We start from the raw sequence: 7,091 nt of genomic DNA, 5'->3' as shown, positions 1-7,091 counted from the left end.
TCAGGATTTCTATAAGCATATTTCCTTTTACTTCTTTTTTTCTCTTTAGTGAAACAACACTATTTGTAATCTTTTGTCATTATTTCTATCACATTTTATAAAGAGGCTTATGCCCTAAATTCATGTTACCTTTGGCAATAATTCTATTTAGCAATAACAACTATTCAAAGACTGAAACAAATTCTAGGTTCTTGGCCTCTATAGTAGTATTTGTTTTATGTTGGTTAAACTTTTCAAAAATGACAATAATTAGAGTCAATGTTATTCATTTTAAATTTTTTTTAGATTAATAGCTTATTTTAAAATTTTGGGTTGATAATGTAGTTGAATGCAACATTTCCCCCCTCAATATTATCCTTTATTCTAATTTGATATAAGCATAACCTTTTATCTAATAAATCAACAGTCTAATAATAAAGATAACTGATTCTGAAATGATCCCTATGCTTTCATTTTTACGAAGACAAAGTTGATCTAATTTTTTGTGATAGTATTCATTGTTTATCATTTCCAGTTCATTCTGACTCTCTTTTTAAAGAAATTGTCCATGATATGCTGGCACAAAGTTTCTGAGTAAGTTATTAGTATACGGCCTCTTTCACTTTTGTCAGGGATATTATCATTGTTTTTAGATCTCCTACAAAACAGATTTAATCCTTGGTATTCTAGGTGTGAGATAATTGTTTTAATTATTAGAGGAGATAACTCACTGAAAATGACACTTCTATTCCAAATGAAACCAGAAGAAATAAAATAGTTGAAAATAAATGGAAGAATTATTCTTAGGTTTTCTTTGAATAAAGGTATTGGTGAAACCAGTGTCTCCATTTTCCCCAAAGGCAAAAAACCCTGCCTTTATTTCATGAGACTGTTGACTATATCACCTTGGAATGATCATATTGACCATAGTAAAGGGGATCTCCATGAATATAAGTGCAGCTTTTATGCTGGCATCTGTGGAAGAGAATGAATAAGCACAATTATAACTTGACAAAATCAGAGAATCACAGAATTTTGTTGTTAAACTCAGTCTCAGCAATCATCCAGTTCATCTAATACACATCTATAATATATTCTAAAAATGATCATCTAACCTCTGCTTGAAGACTTCCAATGAATTTCATACAAATAAGTATTTGGACATAGCCATTAGGGAATTGGGTTTGCTTGATTACACATATTTATTACAAAAATTTTATTTTTTTCTCAGCATGCATAGGTGGGAGGAATATTTGTTATAAAAAATAATTTAATTTAAAAAAGACTTCTCAACATAATATCAATTAAAATGCCCCATTCTACTCCCAAATAGTTCTAATTTTTATCAATTTCTTAATTGCTACCTCCACCCATTATTTTTGTTTCTATTCTCTGGGACCAAATATCACATCTGATCTTGTATCCACATGACAGTCTTTCAAAAACTGGGAAAATAATTCTCATATTCTCTCTTAGTTTTCCCCAGGACAACTCTCTACAGTTCTTTCATCCAATCTTCAAATGGTTTGAACTCCTGCTAGACGTTCTCCAGTTCAAAATTATCCTTTTTAAACTATCATGTCCAGAACTGAACCCAAAACTCTAGATGATGTGTGATTGGTGTAGAGTCCAGAGGAGTTATCATTTACTTATTCCTGGAAGTTATGTCTCTCAACACAGTCTAAGATCAAAGTGTATTTTTTGGTAGTGAGAAGTGACAAGTCACATCATCCCAAAGCAGTTATTGTAGAAGCTAAAGGGAAGATGATAGACAGTGGAATAACTACTCTAGTGAGAATGCCTCATCATTTACTCATATTGGATTTGCAATCCATTAAAAACCCTTAGCTCATATTTCAAAATAAATGCTAAAGATTCCTCTGGCATCTTACACTGCTGAAGTTGAATTTTTGTACCCAAATATTAGACCTTACATTATCTTTATTGAATTTAATCTAAAATTCAAATGGATATTCTTGCTGTAAAGATGTTTTTGAATCCTGACTCGATAATCCATTGTGTTGATTGACATTGCTTAATGTCATAAGTAAAGTTGATGAACATTCCATATGTGTCTTTTCCAAATCATTGATTAAGGGGCAACTAGGTGGCATAATGGATAGAGCACCGACCCTGGAGTCAGGAATACCTGGGTTCAAATTGACCTCAGACACTTAATACTTACTATCTGTGTGACAGTCACTTAACTCCATTGTCTTGCAAAAACAGAAACAAAAATCCAAATCATTGATTAAATAACATACAGTCAATTACAGATCTCTAGGCTACTCTATGGGAAACCTCTAATCACATTGGCATTAACCTATTAATGATTACTCTTGAGATCTTCTAAACTAAGTGAACTTATATCTAAATAATTTTCTAACTTCAGAGTAATGGTAAACAGAGGGGACAATGGCTAAAAATACATTGAAAAAGATAGTTCACTCACCTTTTACTTATTCTGACATATAACATCTATATCTATCTACACTATTATTCCTCTTCCAGTAGGAAGCTTGGTAGTTGGGCAAGAAGAAATATGTAGGGACAGGTAAGTTGTAGAGAGAAATCAGTTCCATGGTTATAATAGAAATCATTCATCCAATAAGCAATTTACTGTCTTTTCTATGTGATAGCTTAGTAGATTAGTGAAAATATCCTCCTTTTGACACCTTGGCACTATTGATTTGGTTACTAAAGATAACAGAATTGGAAGATGATAATAGTCTCAGAGGAGCCAATACAGGAGTCATAAGAATAATCATTATGTGGCTTTTAGTCATTCCCTTTTTCTTTTCTATAATACCACTGACCCTACCTCTTTCGAGTAGATCACCATATATATAGCAAAAACATTGTAATGGTATATAAAATCAAATTTTATAAAAATGTTATTTATACTCTCTTGCTTTCCTTCCCTTCCCCCTCTTCCTGATGGAAAGTAATTAATATAGGCTATACATGTGCACTGTGACTATCACACAGCTAAATAAGTATTAAGTGTCTGAGGTCAATTTGAACCCAGGTCCTCCTGACTCCAGTGTCGGTGCTCTATCCACTGATTTGGAAAAGATACATATGGAACATTCATCAACTTTACTTATGACATTAAGCAAAGAGATATAATCAACACATTGGACTATAGTGTTATGATTCAAAAAATTCTTGACAGCAAGAATATCCTTTGATACTCTCGCCCAACAAAAATTTCTTGTACAAAAATAGAAATTATTAAAGATTCCTTAAAAGATAAAGTAAAAATGATTAACATCATTTGATGACACTCTGGTCATTAATATTAAGTGGTGCATTCAACAAGGAAATGTGTTCAACAAAGATGTTTGCTATTATCATTGAGAACACCAAAGTATCTCATACAGGTTAAAGAGAGATTCCCTATGAATGGCAAAGTCTTCCCCATGCTGTTGTTTATGTGCAAATCATGATAGTTGCATCATTCTACAGAATATTTCAGTCTTTGGAAAAGAGTCATAATTCTTCAAAATAATTTGACTTAATCATCCTCATAGGAAAAACCAAATGAATGCCAATTATTCGAATTATATCCTGACCGCTTAAATGTTTGTCTATCGGCATACCTTGAACGGACAGTAGAAATAGGCATTGAGATTGGTCTAGAATTAAACAAAAAAGAGGAAATATGATATTATTCCTATGAAATTATAAAACTTCTTTAAGGGCTCCAGATTTCTTCCAGAAACAAAGACATCTTTATTCATGTAGCTATATGACTGTGAGCCATGGATCAATATGTTTATAGAATTGTACCACATTGGCCAATGGGAGAGGTATGGTGGTGTGAATGGACTGCAGCACAAAGTGAATAAGGAACTTTGAAGAACAAGAATAAAAATGTTATCAAAGATATATGTGTGTAATAAAATATAATAAATATGATAATAAAATAATATGCTGGACACTTGATAAACAGGAGGGATAATTGATAGATAGCTTGTCAATCCTTCTAGCATCTTCACTAGTGAAAATGATGAAGGTACCAGTATTAGGTGGAACCCCTATGATGAATTTGTGCTAGGTCATGAATAAGCATCACCTGGATAAACTTATATGTGAATGGCTTGCATTGGAAGCAAAAACTTAAGGGATTTAGTATGGAGAAAAGAATGCTTTTGAGGCAAAGGGAACAGGAGTAAAATTAAAAGCCATGGTATTACTCAAGTATGAGACTTTTAAAGACGACATCCTTGAGGGGCAGCTAGGTGGCACAGTGGATAGAGAATAGCCCTGGAGTCAGGAGGACCTGAGTTCAAATTTGATCGCAGACACTTATAAATTGCTTAGCTGTGTGTGTCTTGGGAAAGACACTTAACCCCATTGCCTTCAATTAATAAAATTTTTAAAAAGATAACATCCTTGATCCAAGTAGGAAAATTAAGTTGAATCTCATTTATTCTTTTTTTTTCCATTTTAAAGATTTTATTTATTTTGAGTTTTGCAATTTTCCTCCTAATCTTGCTTCCCTCCCCCCACCCCCCACAGAAGGCAACTTGTCAGTCTTTACATTGTTTCCATGGTATACATTGATCCAAATTGAATGTGATGAGAGAGAAATCATATCCTTAAGAGATAGCAAGCTGACATAATAAGATATCAGGTTTTTTTTTCCTAAATTAAAGGTAACAGTCCTTGATCTTTGTTCAAACTCCACAATTCTTACTCTGGATACAGATGGTATTCTCCATTGCAGACAGCCCAAAATTGTCCCTGATTGTTGCACTGATGGAATGAGCAAGTCCATCAAGGTTGATCATCACCTCCATGTTGCTGTTAGGGTGTCCAATGTTTTTCTGGTTCTGCTCATCTCGCTCAGCTACAGTTCATGCAAATCCCTCCTGAATTCCCATCCCTTCTGGTTTCTAATAGAACAATAGTGTTCCATGATATACATATAACCACAGTTTGTTAAGTCATTGCCCAATTGAAGGACATTTACTTGTGAATCACATTAATTCTAAACTTGACTTATTTTAGCTCATTTTTTGTGAAATTTATCCTAAAATTTGTCCTAATTTGTCTAAAATTCTTACATTATCTCAACTCATGAGTTAATGCTCAGTTGATCAAAAACAAAGAATACTACAACCCATGTTTTTACTTAGATGGCTTCATTTGTGATAGAGCTAACTACAAAATAAGAGATTAGCCTTCTTTGAGTACTCTCTAAAATCCTCCTCCTTCTAAAATCCTCTAAAATCCTCCATTCTAAAACTGTATGATTTTGATTCTAGCTTCTGGGCAGAGTTTCAGTTTTAAAAAGTAATATAAATACTACCTTCCTCTTCCCTCTCCACCAAATAGCTGCAATCAAGTGTGAATTTTAAAACTAGAGACAAAGTTGGAACTTTGGTCTTTGCCAAATTATAATCTAGAGTGACTAAATCAATAATTCCCATGTGATAAAGGAGAACATTAAAGGTAATGATTAACATTGCACTCATTAAGTGAAATACAATGGAGCAAATGTGTTTTGCAGAAATTTATTTTATAATTTAAACTGTAGAAACTAATAAATATGGTTATTGGGGGAATGTGCTCAATAATAATTAATGTACATAAGCCACGTCGACCTGATATTTTCTATCATCATATATGGAAGTCCTTCAAATTGCTCATAGCTTATAGTGTTGCCAGGTATAATACATTGCAGGCTTTACAGGCATGTATAACCAGGGCAATATATCAAAACAGATGATTTAGTCAACCTTATTAGGTATTGAGTTCAGCATAATAGAAGGTAGAGAATTTGGACTAGAAGACAATAATCTACATCAAACCTTGTATTCAATTGAGAGTCTCTCTGAATTAATCACTGAATTCCAGAATCTTAACATTTGATTATTTAAAGAGATCTTGGAATTCCTTCCATAAAATCAATGTGTTGGCATCTGACTGAACCTCCAAGGAGGCAATTTGATATGTTCTCATGGAAGTAAACAAAAAGTTAATACAATATACCACCTATAGAAAAAGATTATTCCACTTTGGGACAGTTCTGAACATTATAAAGTTTTTCTTGATATTAAACCTAAATTTACCTTTGCAATTTTACTAATTGCTTTTGGTTCTGTTTTCTAGGTCAAATGGAATAAGTCTAATCCCTCTTCTATATGAAAACCCTTCAGACACTTGAACAAAGTTACCAAGAATTTTTCCTCCCCCTATATATACACTTCTGTGTTCCAAGTTAAACACCACTGGTAACTTCACCTAAGTCACAAGTCACTTTATTGGCAGAGTAATACTTCCCACCTTTCCATGGAGATGAGAGCTCCTTCACCAACATACCAACATTCTCTCTCTCTCTCTCTCTCTCTCTCTCTCTCTCTCTCTCTCTCTCTCTCTCTCTGTCTGTCTCTCTCTGTCTCTCTGTCTCTCTCTCTCTCTCTCTCTCTCTCTCTCTCTCTCTCTCTCTCTCTCTCTCCCCCTCTTATTGTTTCTGTCTCTCCAGTTCTCTTTCTGTCTTTCTCTGGCTCTCTCATACATACATACTGTAGGGACTATAGTACAGATTTTTTTTCAGTTTGTTTAACTGATATCTGGAATAATCAAACATACTCTACTAGGGAAGATTCTGGCCATGGAATCATTTATTAAGCATTTTCTAAGTGTAGGGTACTATTAGGCACTGGAAATGAATAAAAATTAGACCTTGCAAGCCCAGACATTACATTCTCCTGAGGGAAATAGTTACAATATTTCCATAGATAAGTAAACATGAAATAATTACAGGAGGGAGAAAACACGAACAACTTGGGGATTAGGAAAGTTTGGTCAAAAAAAAAGACAGCTCCTGAGTTTAGCCTTGAAGAAGCTAAGGATTTCAAGAAACAGAGATGAAGACAGTGCATTCCAAGTATTCAGTATAACCCATGTAAAGGCACAGAAATGGAATATGGAATACTGAATCGAAGGAACAGAAAGAAGACCAATTTGGTTGACACTTAAAGTGTATGAAGGAGACAACTGGGAAATATTAGCAAAACTAGGCTAGTATGATATCTACCCCGTTTCAGAGGACTGTTGATCCTATTTGCCCAGTATCTCACATATTCACTCTGTTTCTCCAT

This window comes from Macrotis lagotis, chromosome X (genome assembly GCF_037893015.1).
Source record: "Macrotis lagotis isolate mMagLag1 chromosome X, bilby.v1.9.chrom.fasta, whole genome shotgun sequence".
Taxonomy (NCBI): Eukaryota; Metazoa; Chordata; class Mammalia; order Peramelemorphia; family Peramelidae; genus Macrotis; species Macrotis lagotis.
The sequence above is the reverse complement of the archived record's forward strand: the minus strand, read 5'-3'. Positions refer to the sequence as shown.